Source organism: Cervus elaphus, chromosome 23, assembly GCF_910594005.1.
Source record: "Cervus elaphus chromosome 23, mCerEla1.1, whole genome shotgun sequence".
Lineage (NCBI taxonomy): Eukaryota > Metazoa > Chordata > Mammalia > Artiodactyla > Cervidae > Cervus > Cervus elaphus.
In genome coordinates, this window is record NC_057837.1 from 39,409,289 (window position 1) to 39,434,379 (window position 25,091).

Consider the following 25,091-nt stretch of genomic DNA (forward strand, 5'->3'; position numbering starts at 1 on the left):
CCCTTGGACTGCAAGGAGATCCAACCAGTCCATCCTGAAGGAGATCAGTCCTGGGTGTTCATTGGAAGGACTGATGCTGAAGCTGAAACTCCAATACTTTGGCCACCTCATGCGAAGAGCTGACTCATTGAAAAAGACCCGGATGCTGGGAGGGATTGGCGGCAGGAGAAGAAGGGGACAACAGAAGATGAGATGGTTGGATGGCATCACCGACTCGATGGACATGAGTTTGAGTAAACTCTGGGAGTTGGTGATGGATAGGGAGGCCTGGCGTGCTACGATTCATGGGGTCACAAAGAGTCGGACACGACTGAGCGACCGAACTGAATATTCCATTGTCTGTCTGTACCACAACCATGACTTCCCTGGTAGCTCAGATGGTAAAGGATATGTTAGGAATGCAGGAGACCAGGGTTTGATCCCTGGGTTGGGAAGATCTCCTGGAGAAGGCAATGGCAACCCACTCCAGTGTTCCTGCCTGGAAAATCCCATGGACAGAGGAGCCTGGTGGGCCACAGCCCACACCTTCTTTACCTATCCGTTTGTCTGTGGATGTTTAGCTTTTGCTAAAGGAAACTTGAGCCTTGATTTGGTGTTTGCGTTTTGTTTTCTGTTTGTTTGTAAGCAAGACAACTGCATTCATGGACTTACATAATTCTGTAAAGGCTAGGGTGTTGACAGGACAAAAAAGATACGGGGTCATTTGAGAATTTCATTTTGCACTTAGTTTCATCTCCAAATCCTACCCTTGCAGATTGCAGGACTCTTTAAATTGTTGGAACGGATGTAATGCAAGGGGTGAAGGAACAAATTGTCACTTGATTGATGAAGAAGACAGAATCCTTGTTAATAGTTACTTTTATTTTTTACCACAGAAGACTATTTGGAGTTTTAGAAATCTGAGCATCAGCATAGGGATATAAACAACATTCTGGTAAGGGAAGTCCCCTGTTCATAACCTGACCAGGAGGTGGGAAAGGGGATCAAAACAGGAGGGAAAGGCTCTTAGCCACACAGTCTGCCCTCCATCCTGTGAACCTGCCCTCCACGTCCTTGGATTCAGTTTTGCAAAATTTGGGTCTACGGCTAGTTGAATCTGTGGATACAGAATATGGGGCCACTTTCATTCACCTACTACTGCACCCTTTTAATAAGGGACTTAGGCATGGTGGGTTTTGGTATCTGCAGGTCCTGGATCCACCCCGCTCCCCAGACACTGAGGATGGCTGTACCTCAGCTCTCAGCAACCCCTCCCAGCCAGGTGATGGGCAAGTCCCTGGGTGATTTTTGTGGCATTTAAAAAAATTTTATATGTTTGTTTTTGGCTCCACTAGGTCTTTGTTGCTGTTCGGGCTTTTCTCTGGTTTTGATATGGAGGTGTCTCATTGCCATGATTCTCTTGTTGCTGAGCTAGGGCTCCAGGGCTCGTGGGCTTCAGTAATTGCAGCTCCCAGGCTCGAGAGCACCGGCTCAGTCGTTGCAGCGCATGGCCTTATTTGCGCGGCAGCACATGGGACCTTCCTAGATCAGGAATTGAACCGTGTCTCCTGCATTGGCAGGCGGATTCTTTACCACGGAGCTACCTGGGAAGCCCTGTGGCATTTAAGAAATGCATACAAGACACTAAATGGCCAACTCTGTGTATTGCAGATGAAGAAGGGACCTGCGGACTTCTGACCTTCTGCTGGGGAAGATACCCGTTCAAGCCCTTTCAGGATGCTGAGCAGGTGGAGGCTGGACTGAGATGCTGGTGTGAAGGGTAAGTGACAACTAAAGCCTCGTACCCCGAGGCCCTGGATTCTCTTTTCCAAATTCTTCTGTGCGTGGGGACCTTGTGCGCTCTAGTGTGGTGCACTGCTGTGGATGGTACCTCTCTCCGAAAGAGTCAGGGAGGATGCTTACCTATTTTCAGGTACCCAAGGGATCCTGTCATGATGCAGTAGCAGCAGGGCCAAACCAAGGTCAGGACAGCTCACTGTAAGTGCTCAGAGTAACAGAGCTCCAACTGTGTGGCAGACTCGGCCCTTTAATGGGTTAATTCATTTCGTTCTCATCTCAGAGATGAGAACATTGAAGCTGGTTGATTACTGAGAGCAGACGGTCCTGATGGTGGCCCCATCCCAACGTAAAAGCCTTTTTCCTCTTTCAGGTACATTCCCCACTTGCCTCTCTTCCCATCCCCACTTTTCATCTATTTTTTTTTCATGGAATCGTAGATCTCTGTACAAAAGGGATTGAACATCAGAGGGACATCTGTGTAGGTCACTGTGGGGGATCACAGTTTCCCTGGGTCCCCTCAATCTGGGAAGTCTGCTTTCCCCTTTCTGGAAACTGGGGTGCGGGGGACTCACAGAAAAGGTGGCAGAGGTGACACTGAGTCGTTCCGAAGCCAAGAGCAGCAACACCAGCGTGGCTCCCGGCTGGCTTTCAGGCTCAGGGTAGGCTTGCCGGTGAGACCAGCCACTGTGTTGTGAGGCAGCCCCGGCCCCGTGTGTGTGGGGGGGTGGGGGGGGGGTTTCCTAGTCAGTAGCCACCCCCCAGGCCCCACTGATATGTGAGGGAGACTTCAGGTGGCTCCAGCCTCCATTCCTCCACCCACTGCTGCCAGGTGGAACTGGGACAAAGTGAACTGTCCCCTCCAATCCCTGACCCCGCAGCAGATTCAGGACAGTGTAAACTCACTGCTTTGAGCATCTCATTTAAACCCACTGCAGCACTGTTTAAGGCAGATGTCATTACACAGATTTCCAAGTAAGAGAAGGGAGGCCCAGTCAGATGAAGTGACTCACCCAAGGCCAGATGACGAGCTGGATGTGAACCCAGGGCTCTTTGATGCCGAGCTTGTGAGATGAACTCTGACCCCAGTGCCCATTCCTTCTGGACCAGGAGCTGCCCTTCAAACACAGCTCTGCTCAGAGAAGGCAGACCATTTGAAGCAGGCGGACCAGCAAACACAGCTTTGGAGAACTAGATTTACGTACATAGTTTCCTGTGACTCTGTTTCCTTAATTTGAATCCTAGCTAAACTCGTTGCTCATGATCAATTGCTGAGTCGTGTCTGACTCTTTGAAATACCATGGACTGTATAGCCCACCAGGCTCCTCTGTCCATGGCATTTTCCAGGCAAGAATGCTGGAGTGGGTTGCCAGTTGCTCCTTCAGGGGATCTTCCCCACCCAGGGGTCAAACCTGTGTCTCTTGTGGCTCCTGATCTGGAAGGCAGATTCTTTACTATTGCACCACCTGGGAAGCCCTTAGCTCAACCCTGGGGTCCTGCCTTAAACATACAGTCCTCTCAGGAGGCTGCCTGCTTCTCCCACCACCACCCCCTCAAGAGCTTAGATTCATGGTCTCTGCTCATGTTACATGAGATTCATAGCATGTGGAGTGATATTCACATTTCTATGTTGCCCATGTTTGACTTCAGACTCCATGAGACCAGAGCCTAATCTGTGTCTCCCGTTCTTCATTTTTTTTTTTTTAGCACAGGCTCTAATCTGTAGCAGACAGTGAATAAATGTAAGCTAAATCAACAGCAAAGAGCAGGAAGTATGAATTTTCTTGAGAAGGAAGATGGTAACATAAGGAAGTGCAAAATTCCAGGTATAAACACTGAAGTCTTATCTTGGGGCTAAAGGGTTGTCTTTTGAGGTCAAGGTTTCTCTGTCACTTCCTTTGTTTTTCCTGTGAGATGAAACATCTTTGGGTCTCACTTATATAAATAAACGGCTTCCACAAGATGCAACAGTAAACTAAACAATAACAGGAACCGGCGGGGCTCTGCGTTACTATTTCTCTGTGGGTTGTTATTCAAGTGGAAAGTATTTTCAGATGTGCAGCACTGGAGAACTGGCTTCGGTATGAATGTTGAAATGTGACCTGTTGTGTGTGCTCTCCTCTCCGTCAGCCTTTGCTCATGGCATCGGTGGCCTTGTGGCTTCGCCTAGACACCCTTCTTGTTCCGCCTCTGGTTCTCAGTAAGCAGAATGTCCTGAACCAAGTATAATCCATGGAGGATGCCTGCTGCTGGCCCTGCTCACGTTTAGTTAAAGGCTAGTGCTGCCATCAGCTGGCTGAAGAATTTAAAGTGGGTTCATGGGGAGGAACTCATCTAACCCCCAAGTGGCTCAGACAGTAAAGAATCTGCCTGCAATACAGGAGACCTGGGTTCGATTCCTGGGTCAGGAAGATCCCCTGGAGAAGAAAATAGCAACCCACTCCAGTGTTCTTGCCTGGAAGATCCCATGGACAGAGGAACCTTGTGAGGCTACAGTCCATGCGGTCTCAAAGAATCGGTCACGACTGAGCAGCTAACATTTTCACTTTCATGAGGATGGAAGATATTCCTTGTTCTTCATCCTCTTTTTTCTGGCTTTCTTTTCCTCCATCCTACCCATTCCATCCAATAGGAGTATGCAGCTTGGAAGCCTGTTGGTAATAAGGAGAAGCAAAGTGAAAGTTGCTCAGTCCTGTCCGACTCTTTGCAACCCCATGGACTGTATAGTCCAGGCCAGAATACTAGAGGTAGCCTTTCCCTTCTCCAAGGGATCTTCCCAACCCAGGGGTCGAACCCAGGTCTCCTGCATTGCAGGCGGATTCTTTATCAGCTGAGCCACAAGGAAAGTCCAAGTAGAAGCAATTCTTGCTTCAAAATAGTAACGTTTATTGAAGGTTTTCCACAAGCCAGGTCTTGTTTGAGGTGTGTTACACATTCTTTTCTCACAGCAGCCCTGGTGAGCAGTGGTTTGACCCCATTTTACAGATGAGGAAGCTGAGGCACAGAGAGGTGAAGTCGCCTGTGTGTTATGATGCCTGGCACATTCAAGTGCTTCCCGTTGTTTGTAAAGTGAGCCATGTGTTAGAGTTGAGCATTCATGTGCAACTGTATCTTTTTTTAAAAATACAAAATCTCAGTTCTTCAGGAGTGATTTTTTTAAAAAGCATTTATTTTATTTATTTGGCTGTGCTGGTTCTTAGTTGCAGCATGCGAACTCTTAGCTGAGATATGTGGGATCTAGTTCCCTGACCAGGGGTCAAACCCATGTCTCCTGCCTTGGGAGCTCAGAATCTTAACCACGGGACAGTCAGTGCAAGTGTTTCTGTGGGCATTGATGCACGGAGGCAGAGTGAGGGAGTGAGGGGTGTGGCGGGGAAGTGGGGAGGCCCTGAGCAGGGGACTGCTGTGGGTAACCAGGGATCAGTCCTGCGTGGAACCTGTGACAGACCATGTAGGGAACATCTAGGAATTGTCCCAATCAGGGACACAGAAGTTGGGGTGTTCCTAGAGAAATCGTGGGGACCTTTTGAAGCAAGTGTGATCATCACAATTATATCCTGTAAGTTGCCCCATTTGTCCAGGGAAGGGAGGAAGGAGAATGTATCAAGCAGGACCCCTGGCTTCCTAGACTTCCCTCTGTTCTCTGCATTAGTTTGTCTGGTGCAACAAACTGCCTTCAGATACAGTGGAAACAAGGCTGTGTGCTTAGTCGTTCAGTCATGTCGGATCTTTGTAACCCTTTGAGTAGGCTCATTGAGTAGACTCTGGCAGTTGCTGATGGACAGGGAAGCCTGGCCTGCTACAGTCCATGGGGTCGCAAAGAATCAGGACTGAGCAACTGAACTGAACTGAACTGTAGCCTGCCAGGCTCCTCTGTTCATGGGATTCTCTAGGCAAGAACACTGGAGTGGGTTGCCCTCCTCCAGGGGATCTTCTCCACCCAGGGATCAAACCCAGGTCTCCGTATTGCAGGTGGATTTTTTACCATCTGAGCCACCAAGGAAGCCCATAATAAGGGTTTATGCAACACACTCCGTAAAGGTTGGCCTGTCTGATCTAGGGTGGACTCAGCTGGGTAACTCTGCTGACCTCGTGGGGAGGGTTGAGGGGGAGTGGCTGATCCAGGCTGGGCTCGACTGGACCACTGCTTCCAACCTGATCCAGCAAGGTCTTTCGCTCAGGTCTGGGCTCAAGCCTGTTCTGCCTGACTTCATTCTAAATCTAGGCTTGAGGGCATTGGCAGCCCAAGAGCAGCTCTTCTCATGACCATGAGAGAGGCGGGGGTGCAGGTGGAAATGCAGAGACTTCTTCACTGGTGCTCCTGTGTGATCGTATTGATAACACAAGTCACATAGCCATGCCCAAGTCAAGAGGCTGAGTGGTGAACTCCGCCTGTGCTGGGTGGGAGGGTGGGGATCTACTGTTGGCCTTGGCCTTGGCCTTGGTCAGAACCCAGAAGTCCCTCTCTTATGCTGCCTCTGCTTCTGTCAAATTGGGCAAAGACAAGCTGCAATGTAAAGGCTTTTTCCAGTGGCAGTTTTGTTCTAACTCTGGGCAAACCTGCGAGTCTTTGGTGATATTCTGTGTGTTCCTGCTTAGTCCCTAGGTCGTGTCTGCCTCTTGGTGACCCCGTGGACTGTAGCCCACCAGGCTCCTCTGTCCATGGGATTCTCCAGGCAAGAATTCTGGAGTGGGTTGCCATTTCCTTCTCCGGGGGATCTTTCCCGCCCAGGGAGCAACCCTTCATCTTCTGTATTGGCAGGTGGATTCTTTACCACTGAGCCATCGGGGAAGCCATATGATGTAGTCATTAGAAGCTACATAGCCCCGGGTTCCAGAAACTTCTGGGAGCTCAGTCCTTTGTGGGCGATTGCTGCCCCTTCTGGTATCTCAGCGTTGCTCCTCCTGGACTCAGGAGGTGTCTGGGGTTGTTGAGCTCCCTCAGTGACAAGCACTACCCCACCGGCAGCGGCCTGAAATGGTTTTACTTGGCATCAGCACATACCAGTTGCTCAAGTGCGTCAGAATGAAATAAGAGCAGCCGGTGGGATGACTAAATTGTCAATTACACTAAAGTGTATACTTTCCTACAGTTGGAGAGAGTGCTCTGAGTTTGGTGAAAATGTCATTTCTTTGCCTCTTGGGTCCTTGGCTCTCCCATCTGGCATGAAGACAGTTGAAGCTGGAAGGAGAGGAGGCGACGCTTTTATGTTGGTTGGAATTAGCAGCCATAAATTTACAGGGCTTTTTCCAAGTGAGCATGGAAAAGACTTGCCATCTGATGCTTTTTGTGAGTTCTAAGTCATAAAGCATCTGCTAAGGGTGGCTTGACAGTTGTGTTCTTGGCCCCGTAGTGGAGGTCTGCGGCAGAAACCTAAGCCTCGAACGATTAAATGTGTTTCCAAACACTCGTAAGTTATTCATACTGTGTTTGCATGTTGGCCAAGCAAGCAAGACTGTACTCTGGTGTCTTCATGGTGGTACCCTATTTCAAGTAAGACCGTGATGGTACCCTATTTGGCCCAACAGAGCTTTCTAATTAACTCATTCATGCCAGCATGCAAATTATGAATGCTGTCGACATGCTTGTGGACTTTATGGCTGATTTCCATCTTCATGAATCACAAGGATCAGGCAGAAAGTACCACTACCATCCTTCTGGCGGGAAGGATACAGGGGGAGAGGAGACGTGAGATGCAAAGGGGAGCAGTTGTGTTCACAAGCACCTGACCACTGTGGGCAGCTGGGGTCCAGCCTGCCCAGGAGCTCTGGGAGGTGGCATTGATCTCCCCTCGAATTACTTCTCCCAGGGAGTGAGTACATGGGGCATTCATCCACCAACTCCCACTCATCATTGCCACGGATTATTGCAAGGCGATAGCTCCTTGGTCTTCTGGCCTACCCAGACATGCTCCTACTGTTTGTGCTTAGATCAAAGAGAGCCATGGGTACCAGAGGATGGATATTTTGGAGTAGGTAATTTGTGATTTAAAAAAGAAAATAAAAAAAAAAAAATCAAAACAAAAGTAATGTTGACTTTTTTCAAGTCAAAAAGTGGCATGTATGGGAGGGCAAGTGATAAGGGGACGTGGGTGAGGTACCTTTGCATCTGACATGGGGGTGCCAGGCAGTTTGGGGAATGGAAGGAGGGGGTCTTGTAGCTTTTAAATCTGAGCACATTGGAAGCAAAATCCCTCTGAGACCTTAGGACAGAATGCGGAAAGGAGAGCATGTGTGTGTGTGTGTGTGTGTGTGTGTGTGTGTGTGTGTGTCCATGGCTGTTTATTTATTTAAACTTCATCACAGTCATACAATGAAACATTAGACAACCACTTATAAAGGTAGAGAGCATCCTGGTGACTCAACCAGTAAAGAATCTGCCTGCAATGTAAGAGGCCCAGGTTTGAAAGATCCTCTGAAGAATGGCTACCCACTCCAGTATTCTTGCCTGGAGAATTCCAGGGACAGGGGAGCCTGGTGGGCTACAGTCCATGGGATCACATAGAGTCAGACATGACTGAGCGACTAACATTTTCACTTTTTCAAAAAAGGTAGAACTATGGTGATGATATGAAACCATCTTCAAGTTATAGTTCTGAGTAGAGAAAAAGCACAATACAGAGCAATCTTTAGAATATATTCCCCTTTATAAAAATAGCTTTGATGTTGTTGCTTAGTCGCTCAATTGTGTCTGACTGTTTGCAACCTCTTGGACTGTAGCCCACCAGGCTCCTCTGTCCATGGAATTCTTCAAGCAAGAAAACTGGAGTGGGTTGCCATTTCCTTCTCCAGGAGATCTTCTCTACCCAGGAATCGAACCTGCATCTCCTGCATTGCAGACGGATTCTTTACCACTGAGCCACCAGGGAAGCCCAGAATTAGTTTATTGGGATTTAATTTATATATCATAAAATTAACCCATTTTAAGTGTATAGGTATGGGCGTTTGAGTAAACTTTGACATTTTTCTAGAAATGTCAGGCAAATGGACTCGGACGTGGTGTCTAGCTGCTGTCACTCAGTCATCCGTGACTGTAGCATGCCCATAATTTGTTTCCTTTTTACTGTGGAATAGTGTTTCATTGATTGGACATATCATGTTTTGTTTATCCACTCTACAGTTGATAGACATTTGGATTGGTTTCAGTTCCATTTCTAGAATAATGCTACTATGAACATCCATATACAAGCCTTTATGTGGACATAGATTTTTATTTTCCTTGGGTAGGTACTTACAAGTGAAGTTTACAGGTCATAGGATGAGTGTTTGGTTCTTTAAGAAACTGCAGACCTGTTTTCCAGAGAGGCTGCTCCATTTTACTGCATTCCCACCAACAATGGGAGACTAATTTCCATTCTCACAGTTGATGTGGTCATCTTTATTGTTGTTCGCCATTCTGGTAGATGTGTTCTCTCGTCTTACTGTGGATTTAGCATTTCCTCTTCACTAAAGATGTCGAGCATCTTTTCATGTGCTTATTAGCTATTGGCTTACCTTCTTGGCATTGTGTCTCTTCTGATCTTTCCTTATGTTTATTTTGGGTCCTTTTGTCTCCCTATTAATTAGTAAGGGTTCTGGACTCCTGCCACGTTTTCTGGAAGTTTGAAATTATGTCCAAATAAAAAGTTAAAAAAAGGCTAGCCCCCACACCCCATCAGGATGGTGTATCCAGGAATCGTCTCACAGCATGGACGTGCTTGCTAAAAGTATCAAAGGGAAGGGCAAGATCAGACTTTGATTTTTTTTGCCAGAAAAAGTTGTCTGGTCACGACACAGTGGCTCTTTATTAAGTGAAGGCATACTTCCTTGACCGCTTTTTCTCTGTGAATGGGAAATTGGTGATTAAAATGTGTCCAGATGTTGCATAAAGAAAAGCATGAAAAAGCTTATTAGTATCTCTCTTTCTTACATTAGGGCACAAGTTTCTCCACCCCCTCAGCCTTCCACTCTGGGTACGGTCAGGAGGCCCCTGGCGGGCCGGTCGCATGGCAGATCTAGAGGGTTGGGAGGGCTGGATGATCCCCATTCTGGCACTGAGAGCCCAGACTCACCGTGTCCAGTGGGCCCCTGCTCTTGCCCTCTGACACTGACCTGATTGTAGACTCGCCTCTGCTTCCCGTCTCTCTGTAACTTCTCACATTGTGAACGTGAACCAAATCCATGCCTGCAGCTATATATACTGAGTTCAAACAAGAATTAATGGGTTGATTTAGTCAACAGCAGAGGGAATCAGGATGATGAGAGGGAGAAGGAAGACCTTCTCACCTAATTGCTATCTCCTTGATGTCGGCCGGGTTGGCTTGTACTTACGGCTTTCAATTTTCCAAATAGTTAGTGAGCATCAACTGTTCATTGTTTCATTCATTCACTAAGCCTTTATAACTCCAAATAGGTATCAAGCACTATTTGAGTCTAGGGGTGGGGGAGCAGTTAGTAGTGAACAAAAGGGGCAAAGTGCTTTCCCCCAAGAAGTTGTCTATTCTCTTAAAAGGAAGGAACAGATGCATAGAAGTGGGAGAAACAGACAATAAATAATTGAACAAATAAATACACAGTAGATAGCAAGTTATAATAAGCATTACAAAATGAAATAAAATCCAGTAAGGAAGTAGAGACAGATGCATTCATAAAGCTTCTGGAAGGATGTACTACAGAGGATTAACAAAGAAAATGATAGTTTTAAGCAATTTATTTTAGTAATTTGTTTTCTAATTTTTCTATAACAAATTTGTATTGCTCTTTTTGGCAAAAAAAAAAGTTATTCCAAACTTACCAAAAGCATTAGATTTGAATGTCCATATGATTCATTGTATCATAACTTTATAACCAAAAATACTGAAAAAAAAATCAACTGGAAAATAATACCTAGTCTTTATTATCTGTGATGCAGTTCTGCATGTTTTAGAAAGTTTGATGTTTGGAAATATATGATCAATAAATTATGGGAAACCAGACATGTTTATAAAATGCCTTTCTGATGCGTAACTTGGAATGATGAGTGCTCTCTTCAAGTCTTGGTAAATTACACATTTTGCTACGTTGGTCAGAATAGAAAATAGTAGCATTAAATGCAGGATGCAGAGACTGAACCATCTGAGCCCCAAATGCTGTTTCTAATATTGCTTTGTTTTCACTGGCAAAGGGAGCTACGGATGTTTGTTTAAGGAGCTCACACAACAGATCATACAGTGCAGATTGCAGTCATTGGGTTAGCTCAACCCAAGAAGACTCCCAGACTTAGGAAAGTTAGCCAAAAATAAAACATTTTCAGCCCTCACCCAGACTCTGCCTGGAGCTCAGCTCCCTGGAACACGCAGACGTGTACAATGGGAGTGGGGTGGTGAGCACGCCGCCCTCTCTCCTTCCCTCCTTCTCTTTTCTTCCCCACTGCTTCCACACAACTGACTTTGCCTTTTCACTGATTGGTGCCACTTTCCAAAAACTGTGACACTTTATTTCCTAACATCTCCACTGATTATTACAGCTGTTCAAGAAACTCATTAGGTCACACAACACTCCCACCCAACACATCCACCCAAAACCTTCCGCCCTACACGGTCAAGTCATTCACTCCATTTCTGGTCTAGCCTGACTTTAAAATCCACTAGGGAATAAATCAAATCCTATCCAAATAGTAACTTCATTTGATGGCTTGCAGGTTTGGTCACTGGAAAAGGACATGGCAACTCACTCTTGTTCTTGCCTGGAGAACCCCGTGGACAGAGGAGCGTGGCGGGGTCCATGAGGTTGCAAAGAGTCGGACATGGCTGAGCCTACATGCACAAGCTTGTTCAGGTTTTCTTAATAACCCATTTGAATTTGTAATTATCCATGTAGCACCAATAAAGAAACTCATAATCTGTGCCCACATAGATTCTTATATATAATACATTTTTAATACATATTTTCTAGTCATGTTATAATTCTATTTTTACAACTTCAGTGTTTTGTTTGGGGAGGTTTTTTTTTTTTTTTTTTTGGCCATCCCTTATGGCATGCAGGATCTTAGTTCCCTGACCAGGGATTGAACCCACGGCCTCTGCAGTGGAAGTGCAGAGTCCTAACCACAGGACCACCAGGGAAGTCCTCATGTGGATACTTAATTGCTTTTACTTTAAGTCTGAGCTCTATGTCTCTGTGTTCCCAGTGATTCCCGTTGTTTCAATGTGATTGATCCCAGTGGCTTTGAGGTTTCTTGTTTGTTTATTTTTCACTTCCTTGTTGATTGGATTCTAAGGAGCCCCACTGTCACCCCTTCATTTTACATTTCTAGATCCCTCATTATTGGAAAATTAAATGATGCTACTTGAGAGGAGGCTTAAATGAGGCAAGAATTCTCACTACAAAGAACAAGTGCACTTTGAGCTTAAGTTAATATTAAAAGTTTTCTACTATTCAACAAAAGTAAATGAAGGCATGTAAAGGACTATTTGAGATTGACAAATATTGTATTGGCTTCTTATTTTCTTACAACAAGTACCGACTTCACTAAAAAGAACTCATTCGTCTTTATATAACCACATTATGCACTGTACTAGTTCAGTTTTGCTGTAACTAGTTTTATTAGGCTTTGTTTTGAAATTTGCCTTTTTTTTTTTCTTCCTTGGACTTTTAAAAAGCAGAAGTCACAGTGACATGCTCAGTGTGGCATTTGCTGATGCATGAGTGCGTGTGGTTTTAATTTCTGGTTGTTTTTTCTCCCTCAACCTTTTCCTTTAGTTAATGTGAATCACATTGTATTTTCCACTCCTGGACACTGATTCATAGCCATCCACTTCCTCCCGAGTTCAGCACACCACCAGGTCCTCTGGGAAATGGATTAGTCACAGCCCAGCCAGGCACCTTGCATGCCATGGTTGGTATTAGCTCCAACAGCCATGCGTTTAGGAGAAAGATGAAAACTGCTGCACCATCTTCCTTTGGGGAAGGAATAAGGCCTCAGTTTGGGGGGGTCTGTATGGCCTGTCACACTCCTTGGATTCATCTCTACAATACAGCACACAGGCAGATTAGAAAGACAGAGGTCTCATTTGGTTCAGAAGCTTTTCAGGTGCCCTCTGCCCTGAGGAAACAGACATCAGATTTGATCAGGGCCCCATCCCTGGGGCACATGTGTAGTGTCTGTGGATGGGCTGAATCTTAATATATGGATGCAATTTTGAAAAACTTGGAACAGATTTATTTATGTCCAACATGTTTTTTTATCAAATTCACTTAGTCTAATTTCAGAAAATTTCAAGGCCAAGGATTTTTCTTCATCGGCCAGACTTATAAAGACATTCCCAAGGTCATGCCTTAATTATATCAGTAATTGTTGCAAGGTTTCAACTTACATTTAGCAACATTGATTGACAGCCGTGACCACCAGTCCCTACTTAATACAGCCTGACCTAAGGGTGTTATGGCTGTGACCTTTACAGTTGGGAGAACTCTTCAATTTTTCTGTTCTGAGTGAAGCCTCTTCAAGTTTAAGAGAGTAGAGCAACGGAAGAGCAGGGACCCATGGTTAAGCAGTTTGATAACCTGAAGAAAGTATCGGAAGATCATGTTCTGGTCTGAGCCCCAGGTGGCTTTGGGGAGCTGTGTTTGCACCTGATTGTTTCTTTCAGTCTGTTAGCATATGTGGCAGGAGGCAGAAAGGCCAAGCCCTAACAGTGCTCCCAGGTGAGGGCTGGGTGTGGTGGCCCTGTGGTCAGAACTGGGTCACACAAACAGAAAACCTGAGCAAATATTAGATGAACGTACAGGAAGTGCAAGTCCTTAACCTTCGCAGTGAGAAGGATCACCAGCTCTGTCTCCCTGGGACGACGGAGCTCTCGTCTGGAGATTCGGCTTTTGTCTGTCCTGTTGATGATCTGGAGCCTGGAGAATCCAGAACACGGTAACCCTCCTGCTTGGTTAGAAATTGTTAGCGTGTGGGTGAGGCAATCAGGAGAGCCATGTGCTAGCCCGGCTCTGACGCTGGTGGATAGGTAGCAGCTTCTGGGTCTCACCTTCTTCACCGGTGGAATCAGAGTAGGGCCGCTCTACCTGGTGGGCAGGATGCTGTGTGGAGGAGGGTGCTGCGGACCCCACTGGGAAATGGCACCACAGCTGGTATCAATGTCTGCAGTGTCAGGGAGAGAGGAGGTGCCCGATACCTGCTGTCCACATGTTCAGTGAGCTGTCAGCTCCCATCGGCCAGCAGCTCCCTCAGGTGTGACTTGTGACAAGTCTAGAAGCCCTACTTGTTATTAACATCATAAACCACTAGCTAGCCTGAGCCCTGGCCAGAAAGTGATTTAGACATGACTCTTCAATCTTTCTCTGACTTACTTCCCTTAGTATGATAATCTTTAGGTCCATCCGTGTTGCTGCAATGGTGTTAATTCATTTTTTTAATGGCTGAGTAATATTGCATTGTACATATGTACCATGTCTTCTTTATCCACTGCTCTGTCAGCAGACACTTACATTCCTTCCATGTCTTGACTGCTATGAATAGTACTGCTATGAATGTAGAGGTACCAGTATCTTTTCAAATTAGAGTTTTGTCTAGATAGGTGCCCAGTAATGGAATTGCTGGATCATATGGTAGCTCTATTTTTAATGTTTTAAGGAACGCATGCTGTTCTCCATAGTGAACTTACAATTCCACTAACAGTGTAGGCATGAATGTTCAGCTGTGATTATTTTGTCACTCATGCTTCATACAGGAAAGGACAGCAGTTGGTGTCAATGTGATTTCCATAATGTTTGTTCTCTTTAGCCTTTTCTTTATTTCATATTTTAGCTGTTTTGCGGGACTTAATTTAGAGAACTAATTGGACCTGCTGTGAGCTGGTCCCAGAACATGGCTGCAGATGCTTGAGAGGAGTCCTCAGGCTTAACTTCAGATTTCCTCCTTGCCATCTGTTGGTCATCCTGCCTATGCCAACACTGTCTCTCCAGCCTTGACCATGTGGCCAAGCTCCAGAGTCATATCCAGCTCTCTTGGTCACCTACACCCACAGCCTCTTCAAATTTAACTGCGCTAAAATTCATCTGTTTCATTTCTCCAACTATACCTGCTGTTTTTCTGGATGCTGTATATTGGTGAATTGTACCACCTTCTACCCAAGTTTCTTGCACATTAAACCTGAAACTTACCTGGGACTCCCTTTTTTCTACCCACCTCCCACAGGTATCAAGTCTTGACCCTTTAAATAGAATCTCACCCATATGCCCCGCCCTTTGTATGCATGGATCAGCCTCCCACCTCCCAGCCTGGGTGGCCCCCTGGAAATGTCACCTATGCTCAGAGGTATTCAGTGGTGTCTCATCTTCACCCAGATGGTCAAATCCTCATTAGCTGGCATGGCCTATAAGATGGTCTGTTCTGTGCAAAGCCAGTTCCCCTTCCATAGAACCCTTGGTGCTCTAGCAATAGACTGAATTTATAAGGACTTCCCTGGTGGTCCACTGGTTAAAACTGCATTCCTTGGAGGGTGCCTAGGTTCAATCCTTGGTTAGAGAGCTAAGATCCCACATGCTGCATAACATGGCCAAAAAAAAAAAAAGAGAGAGAAGAATCTAAAGACAGTATATTTGTATATGTTTAACTGATTCACTTTGCTGTATGGCAAAAACTAACACAACATTGTAAAGCAACTATATTCCAATTTTTAAAAAATTGGATTTGTGGTCTCTCCAAAGCACTTGCTCACCCCTTGCTTCTGAAGGGTGTTCCTCATGCTCTTCTCTCTGCCTGGAATCCCTTCCACTTCCTACTCATCCTTCCAGGCTCAACTCTGAGGCTGCCGTCTTTGTAGAGCCATCCTGGTCTTTCTCAGAAGACTTTACACCTTTAACTTCTGTCACCATCGTGCTGGTCGCAGATCTCAATTTTAACAGTAATCATGTGAATGTCTGGGGGCATAGGGTAGCATTTTTTTTTTTTTTTTTTGGCCAAGTTTCAGAATTGCAGGATCTTAGTTCCCCGACCAGAGATTGAACCCCAGTCCATGGAAGTGAAAATGCTGAGTCCTAACTACTGGACTGTCAGGAATTCCCTGCATTAGTAATTTTGTGTTATTTCCCATAGCAGAGGCTTCCCAAATAGAATAAGCCTCAGGCTCCCTAAAACCTGGATCATCCCTGCTGGACTTGGTAACAATTACAGGAGCCTCTTAGGATCTCAGGAAGAGAGATTTTTGCAAGTTCTGGCTGTCAGGGACACAGTAGGAGCCAAGAAGAAGGGAAAATGGCCTTTTACGGTTTTTTAAAAGTGAACTCAGACATCAGTTACAAAAACTCAGGTCCCATCAATCATTTCCAGGTGCAAACAACCATGTAGTGACCATCCTCCTAAACCACCAAGGTCTCCCCGCAGGCTGGGGTGGGCCTCGGGTTCTCATGGCCTCTCAGTGGCCCCTTTCTCTGGAGACTTGTTCTCGATGATACTTAGGAGGACAGACCCTGCAGGAAAGGCCGGTCATCGACCGGCAGATGTGGGTATAGAAGACAGGTCCTGCCTCCAGTGGGATAAATATCGTTCCATTCATGTTATAGAGCTGCCTGTGGGGTCAGGCCACGGCCAGACGTAACCACGGGCACAGGCTTGCTGGGCTCTCTGTCCTTTCCCCTCTGCCTTCCTCACCCCCAAGACACTCCCAGCCAGCCGTGTGCACCTGAATCCCCATCCCGGGCTCTACTTCTGGGGAATCTGGTTCAGGACTAAGCCGTTCTCATCTCCAAATGCTTGAGAAGCCTATGATTGACCTTCTAGCAGTTGGCTCTGGGCCTTCCAGGACAGCTCGGATCATCCGATGGTCTTCCTAGGCTGAGCCCTGTAGGTCGAACCTATTTGTAAGAAGATGGCCCACCTGCCGCATCCTTCTCCGCTTCCCAGGCTTCTCTGGGAAACCCTTCTCAGGCAGTCAGCTCATCCTTGTGGGGCCAGGCTTCTGTTCTCTCACCTCCTGGTTTCTCTCCTCACCTCGTCTGATGTGGCAGAATCCCCGCAGAGGTGCCCACTGAACTGAGCGCCATGTTCTCTGTGAGAGCTGGGGACTCATGGAGCAGGACTTGCTGCAGTAAAGAAATGGCTTCTGCGGGCGTGCAAAGTCACATCTGCCTCTTTGTGACCTCATGGACTGTGGCCCACCAGGCTCCTCTGTCCATGGGATTCTCCAGGCAAGAATACTGGAGTGGGTTGCCATGCCCTCCTCCAAGGGGTCTTCCCAAGCTAGGGATCAAACCTGTGTCTCTTAGGTCTCCTGCATTGGCAGGCGTGTTCTTTACCACCAGCACCACCTGGAAAGCCGTGGAAATGGCTTACATGAGCCACGTGCACTGGGGATTCGGGCACTTGTGCCATCTTGCACAAAGAGTCGGTTCAACCTGGAGTCCCTCTCTCGTGTGCCCGCGGTTGTCTTCTCTAGCAAGCTCTCCGGTAATGCATTCTGTCCCCCTGCTCACAGGAGTTCACATTGATTTTTCCCAAACATCATTTTGTGAGCTGTGGTCTCAGCCAGTTGAGTTGTATTTTGTATTTCAGTGATGTCATCTGGTTCCATTTTTTCCAAAGCATATTACAGATACCGGTAGAGACAGCCCAGAAGATTTTTCAGTGGTTCTCAGATGAGCATTTTTATACTTTCACTTCATTGTTTAATTCTTATGAACCTAATTTATAGTATAAAATATAATTAACACATCAAATACATAGCTTCTTTTTTAAAAAAAATAAGTGTAAGTTTAAAATGAATCAAAGAAAATCCTTAAATCTGTGTGTACACAGTGGTAAGAATTACTAAGGCATTTCTCTCAAGATTGAGGTTTAGAAAACACTGGCTTACAAGATTTACCACTTCTCTCTACTTTAAGCTTAACTTTGATGCAATCCTTATTCTAGTTTAACTTTTTAGTAAACATCCTGAACAGAACAGTCATGGAAAGAAATGTGGGGTCTGCTCCTGTGTGATAGCGATTTATCAACCGGGACTCTGGGTGTGTGGACACATAACTATTGTTTTGTCATCCTCTTATGCACAATGTTCTATCTTGCTAAAAGGGTGTCATTATTTGTCAGCTCCTTTTTTGAAATTCAGATCCATGACTAACAGGTTCATTTTTTATTTTATCTATTTTACTAATTTCCTAGTCTAATAGCCCTGCCAAAAACATAGTGAGTGTCTCTGAGTGACAGACCTTGTCTTTGGAAATCAAGCTGACCCTGGGGATGAGCACTTTTGCCCAAAGAAAGACCATTTTGCCAGTAATCCCAGTTAGAGTCATGCACAAGATGGCCCCAAAGTCCACATCTTAGAGGAAAGAGCCAACTTCCTTCTCTGGTCTTGAAACCAGGGCCCACATTATACCAGCCTTGCCCCAGCACCTCTTCAGTTCCCTGTGAATGCTGGACGATGACCACAAATCATCTCATGTGCGTTTTAGTTTTAATCACAGCCTGGCACCTGCTCCCTCCAGGCTGGGAAATGGAAGTGCCAGTGGAACACCCAGACAACCTCTTACAGCTGCGCTGTGACCCTGAGGATCCCGTGCTCCTTGTTAATGCTGGTCTCCTCCTCCAAGTCCCAAAGTCTTATTTATTTGTTCGTATCATGGGTATTAGGGTTTCTCTGGTAGCTCAGCTGTTAAAGAATCCTCTTGCAGGGCAGGAGACCTGGATTCAAACCCTGGGTTTGGAAGATCCCCTGGAGGAGGGCATGGCAACCCACCCCAGTATTCTTGCCTGGAGAATCCCCATGGACAGAGGTGCCTGGAGGGCTACAGTCCATGGGGTCACACAAAGAATCAGACACGACTGAGCAGCTAAGCGCACATCATGGGTATTAAACACTCCAGTGGACAGGAGTTGAATAGGTGTGTTTTTCTTTTGTTCTGCTGCTGGTCAACCATCTCTTGTTTCAAAAAAGAACCTTTAAAAAATTATTTGATGGTTTTCTTTAGCTCTGTTTGCAAGACACCCTTTCTTGGGGTTTAGGTTTATAGACGTCATTCATTTACATCTGTCTCTGCCTCACTTAGAACCTTTCCTCTTAGCTTGTCCCTTCTAGCTCTGAGTTCACTTCAGAGTTGTCTGTGCAGTCACATCGGCTTGCTGTGATTCTTCTATGTCTCTGCTAATTATTTAGTTGTGTTTGTGGTGTCAGGCCCTGTTTTCAAGAATGCTCACCTTAATTGAGAAGGAGGGCATATTTTTTTTTTAGATGTCAACTCACCTTTCAGCATTTTGAGATCTCTGCTCATGAACTACAGATTCTCAGCTGGACTGGGTTTCTCATTCCTGGCTGCCATGAGCTTAAAGATGACGTGAGCATCTTCTCTCGATACCCATCACTTCCACTTCTCCCATCACTTCCTCCTCGTTAATTGGAAATAAGTCAAGACTAGTGGCCCCTCCCACTGCTTTCTCAACCTTCTGAGGCCTGGATCTGTCATCGAGTAGGCCAAGGGCGTGTCATGCAAAGTTTTGATCATAGTGACACTATATGAGAATGTGTGGGCATGGTTGAATCCCCACCAGTTATGTCTTCGATGTTTCTTCCTGATTTCTGTAGCAGTGGTACTCACTCATTTCCAGCATTTGGCAGTGGCTGAGATGTCCTGCTATCACTTTTCTCTGTTCATCCCCATTTTTTTCCCTACATGAGAACTGGGGTAGACATGCATTTAGAGTTATTTGTTATTGACTTACAGCAACAGCTTACTGATTCTCCAAACCAACCAAACAAAAACCTACTCCTTATGAACAGACCATGGTACACGGCATCTCCCTTTGTCGAAATCTAACTAGAGCCTCGTTTCTGTGGTCCCCCTGCCTTCTGTAAGCTTTTGCTGAGTTGTCATATCCTCCACGGCCCTGGATCCGGTTTTGCTTTTCCCTAATTCTACTGTGTTGGCAACTAGACTGGCCCAACCAGCTACATTGCTTCAGGCTCCCTTTGCTAACTGGGTCTGTGCTGGGTTTGGCCAGTGTGAGCACTGACGGGTATTAGAGTGGAAGGAAGAGAAAAACCAAGGCAATTGACCAACCTTGGTGCATTCGTGATTTAGATTTGTGCCTCCGCAAAATTTCAAGATTATCTGGGTTTGTTGTTCAGTCCCTTAGTCATGTCAGGCTATTGTGACCTCATGGACTGCAGCAGACCAGGCTTCCCTGTCCTTCATTATCTCCTGGAGTTTGCTCAAACTTACGTTTGTTCAGTCAGTGATGCCATACAACCATCTAGTTCTCTGCCGTCCCTTCTCCTGCTGCCTTCAGTCTTTCCCAGCAACAGGATCTTTTCCAATGAGTCAGCTCTTCACATCAGATGGCCAAAGTATTGGAGCTTCAGCTTCAGTGTTAGTCCTTCCAATGCAGAATAGTTATGTCTGCACATGGGAGGTCCATGAATGCTAAGGGTTGTTGAAATTACCCATCAGAGTTTGAGAAGCAGCACTGGAGAGAGGGTTAGGAAGAGCATATAGGCAGACAACATCATGCCTGACCCACTAGGAAGAAGGAAGAGTAGGTAAACAGGTCTGGAGACCCGGAGTTCTGGGGCATGAGATGGGGATTGGTTGGGTAGGACTGCAGAACAAAAGGCATGCTAGACAAGGTGGAACAAAATAGATTGGGTCCAAAAGAGGTCATAGTTCCCTTTCCACTGTTTTCCATCAGGAAATATAGCAGTCAGGTTTTTAGATGCATGCACTTCATCACCCCTAGCTGGTTGATGCAGGAAGCCATGTTGAGGAGCAGAGTTCTCAGAAACCTAGGATGGATTCAGAAGTGGGTTGGGCTTCCCAGTTGACTCCCTGAAGGACACATCAGAGTCAGCCCGCCAAGGGTCAGGAAGCTGGTGAGTCAGGGGACCCTTCCCCCACTGACCCTCAGGCCACACCTGCTCTGCCCCGTTCTGGATCCTGCCTCTTTTTCCACATCCTTCTGTTCCCGGCAAAGCCTTGCAGGAGCCCGTCTGCTTGGCAGAACCCAAGTCACATAACTAGCCCAGCAGCATGGAAGCCAGGAAATGAGGGTTTGGATGTTTTATTTTTTTCATTCTCTGTTGGAAAAACTGCCTTTATTCTGTAAGATGTTATTGATGTGAGGAGTATGGTTAGAGTTCTGGGGCATCCATGGAGGACAGGTGTCCACTTCGGGAGGGGACTTATTTTTTAAAGGATGGAGCGTAGTGAGCTGTCAGTCCCTTTAAGCTGCCGCATCTAAATGCCAGGGACTGGGTGGGCGACAAACAACAGGAATTTACTGTTCACAACTGTAGAGGCTGGCAGTCTCGGATCAGGGCAGCGTGGATGGGTGAGGGTCTTCCTGGTTGCAGATTTCTGTCCTGTCCTCATACGGTGGGAGGGACTAGAGGGCTCTGTGAGGCCTTTTTGCAAAGGGCACTAATTTCACTCATGGGGTCTCTGCTTTTATGAACTGATCACCTCCCAAGGGCTCTACCTCCTAACTCTACCACCTTGGGCATTAAATTTTCAACATGAGTCTTGAGACAGACATTCAGATGTTGGAGCCTTTGGAACAAGTCCGTGCATGTGGGGAGCTTTGTGTAAGTGACTGCTACTATTATTATTAATTATCAACTGTCAGACATGGTGTTTGTACAATAGAACCAATAAACACATTTAAAAATGTATGCCCTGGATGATATGACATAAAATGTTGTCTGTTGTTTAACTTTCTTTATGTATTTGTTTTATCTACTGTAACATCTGCAGGATAAAGCTCTTATATTTCTTTATCCTCCCTGGAACATCATCTGTATATACAAGTTCACGGTACGTGTTCAATAAATGTTTGCTGAATAAATAACGAATTCAAAACATCAGCGAAATTATACTGATATGATCTTCAATACCAGATGGGCTTGACCTTATCTTTGAAATAAATTCATAAAAGGTTCCCAGTCTGCCCTTCCTAGGAAGGTTATGCATACTTATTTTTCCACTATTTTATAATAAAAAATCAAACAAAGTCAAAAGAATTTTTCAGTGGGCCCCCATATACACACTACCTAGATTCTATCATTGTGCATGTTCTTGGCTGCTCAGCTGTAGCCCACCAGGATCCTCTGTCCGTGGGATTTTCCAACCCACAAGAGTACTAGAGCAGCTTGCTATTTCCGCCTCTAGGGGATCTTCCCAACCCAGGGATTGAACCTGTGTCTATTGCATCTCCTTCATGGGCAGAAGGTTCTTTAACACTGCACCATCAGGGAAGCCCAGATTCTACCATGAACGTTCTACAATACTTATTTTATCACATATTTATCCTTCTCTCCATCTTGTTTTGATCCATTTCATCCTTACACTTGTGTGGCCATGAGAAGGTGACTTGCAGATTTCCAGCCAAAGGGGACATGATTGACCGCAGGGCCAACCACTGCGCTCTGTAATCTGTCACCAGGTCTCCCAGCCATTGGCTGACCCAGCAGGGATGCTGAGTCAGGCCCATTGCCGAGAGACAAGGAACCCCCGGTGATGGTCATCACTGCTTCCATCAGCCCTTGGGGCCTCCCCAGCCTTCCTCGGGCTGCTCAGCATCCTAGGGTGTACCTCTCCCCTCCCTTCCATCCCTCTCAGCTTCACTGGAAGAGACCTGCATCCTGGCTGGATGACCCTCCCCACCTCCTGCTTCCTCCTCCTCTCCCCCCACAGCAGGAAACTCCTTCTAAGACACTCCCTCCCCCTCTAAGACAGTCTTTGCACAGTGGATCCTGTGTGCATATCTTCATCTCAGAGGACCTGGACTAACACCTTTGTCCTGTGAGCAGAACCGGTTTTATCTTCGTTTTACAGATGAGGAAACCGAGGGTCGTAACTTGCAAAGGTCACAGAGCTGAGCTGGAATTCTGACCGGTGTCTCTGGCAACCTCTTATTTCTAAGAAGATGATGCTCCTGGTTGGGTCTTGAATGTTATAAGTTGGAAAGACAGCATCTAGGGGTTGTAACTGATGGTGACGACAACTCAGTGGTGCAGGCGCTCTTCATCCAGTTTAATTCACACAACAACCTTGTCGGTTGTATTATTACTTCCACCCACATTGCACACCTGCTAAAAGGCAGAGCTGGCTCCTCCCCTGTGGCTCTCCTTCGGGGTCTTACACTAGACCTGCTGTGCTGCCACACTTCTATAGAGAGCTCTGGTATTTAGGACCTGCCCCTTGAAGACAGAAGGCGTGGAGAAGAGCAGTGCTGGAGGGGATGTGTGGTTGGTTCAGGTGGGGCCAGATCTTATGGAAAGATCCCGGTGTAGTGTATCATGTTTGAGGGCACGGTTGGGCTTTCCTGGAAGTCCTGCTTAACTGAGGTAAGAAACCTGGTGCCTAGGGCCCCGGGGATGTGGGGAAAGGCAGGTGGGTAGCAGAAGCATGACTGGGGATTGATCAGGGCCCTCCTGATAATAAGCTGCCTGGGCTTCTCAGAGTGCCGTGGACGGTCAGGCTTGCTTGTGCGTCAGCCGTGTCTTGTATTTTCTGCATTCTGATGTGTTAATATCTGGGGTCCTGCTGACTCTGGATTGAGTAACATCCTAGAAACAGTAAACCACTCACCCAGTGAGAGCATCTTTGAAATGCAGACTGACCCATCCAGAGCCCACAACCCCACCACCTCCTCTATGGGCCTCTCCCACTCTGGACCACTGTTCTCCCAGCTCTGACCACCCAAGGGCCAGGAAGTAGATGGACCACCAGCGACAGCCCCCATTCCCAGAGCCCACTGAAATTACTCAAGGTAGCCAATTCTCAGCCTACCTACCCTCCTCACCCGTATCTCCCCACGGAAACCACAGGAAATGGTTTCCCGTCTCCCTCTGCCTCCTGACTGGCCTGGTTCCTGGACCACCCATGTGGTCCTCACAGTGATGGAAGCCGAGGGCGACCCTTACCAATCACTGGTCACTGCCTGAGCACCGTGCCGGGAACCAGCAGGCCTGGGTTGGGTTGTATGGCTGTCCGGGGTGACAGACACGCCCCCTCACCCTGCACACCCAGAGGGAGATCTGCGCTCTGCACCAAGCGTGTTCAGGACAGACCATGGGTTGAAACATGGCCACTCCCTATTCCTGTGATGTCATCCTATGATGCCATCGTTCGGCACACTCCCGCTCCATCCTCTACTGGGCAAAGTGGATTAAAGAATGAATGTGAATGCCTTCCCAACCACATGGAGGGGACTTGAGGATATTGTGCTGAGTGAAATAAGTCAGAGAGAGAAAGACAAGCACTATACTGTCTCACATAGAGAAATTAAAACAAAAACCGAACTCGGAAGCCACCTTTGGGTGGTTCCCAGAGGCTGGATGTGGAGTGTGGGGTGTGGGAAGTGGGTGAAGAGAGTCAAAAGATATGAACATCCAGTTATAAAATAAGTTATGGGATGTTGTACTGCAGTGACTATAGTTAATGATACTGTACTGCAGGTTTGAAAGATGCTAAGAGAGTAGGTCTTAAAAGGTCTCACCACAAGAAAAGAATTCTGTGACTATGTAAGGTGGTGGATGTTAACTAGACTTATTGTGATCATTTTGCAATATAAGTGAATAGTGAATCCTTGAGTGTTAGTTGCTCAGTCGTATCTGACTCTTTGAGACCCCATGGACTAGAGCCCACCAGACTCCTCTGTCCATGGAATTCTCCAGGCCAGAATACTGAAGTGGGTTACCATGCCCTCCTCCAGGGGATCTTCCCAACCCAGGAACTGAACCCAGGTCTCCCACATTGCAGGCAGATTTTTCACCATCTGAGCCACTAAAACTATCATATGTCAATTAGACCTAATTTAAAAATCACAATAAACTCAACCATAGGTATTTTGAAAAAAAGAATAAACATATCTAACGCCTCACCATGATACTGCTGAACATAATAGATTTCTTCCCCTCCTTCCCCATTTTTTTCAGGTAAATTCTAGTTTCAGTTAAAGAAAATTAGAGTGAATTTGTAACTGACAGTTTCCTTATAGTATCACACCAAAGCTAACAGGATTTATCCTCAACACTCAAATCAGCAAGTTAAAAATCACACTATGAAGAGATTTGTTATTCTCATTGTGTATCACCAGCTTGTTCTTCAGAAAAACAGCTGATTCAATTCAGCCTCATTCCTTAGGTTATGTTAGTATTTTAACTGGAATTATGTTAAATCTCTGTTAAGGAATGTTGTCATCTGGAGTATTTCTAGACTACCAACAAGAAGACTGTGATATCTCTCCCCATTATTTAGATCTTTCTTCATTTTTCCATTAAGGTTACCAAATTTTAAATGGTTCTTATATTTATTGAATTACATGATTCTTTTCTATTTAATTTTTATAGCTATTACGA

The 25,091-nt window shown here is 46.2% G+C and overlaps 1 protein-coding gene and 1 non-coding gene across 4 annotated transcripts in view; one reads left to right on the forward strand and one right to left on the reverse strand.

Annotated features, from left to right (window-relative positions):
- Positions 1-25,091, forward strand: part of RIN2 (Ras and Rab interactor 2) — a 208,920-nt gene that overhangs the window by 29,333 nt on the left and 154,496 nt on the right. For all 3 annotated transcript variants that reach the window (XM_043883054.1, XM_043883045.1, XM_043883053.1), the window contains one exon: positions 1,651-1,759. The gene's annotated coding sequence lies outside the window, so the exon portion shown is untranslated. The remainder of the gene's footprint in view (positions 1-1,650; positions 1,760-25,091) is intronic.
- On the reverse strand, positions 11,786-11,858 carry TRNAG-UCC. Its single transcript has one exon. It is a non-coding gene; the product is annotated as a tRNA-Gly (tRNA).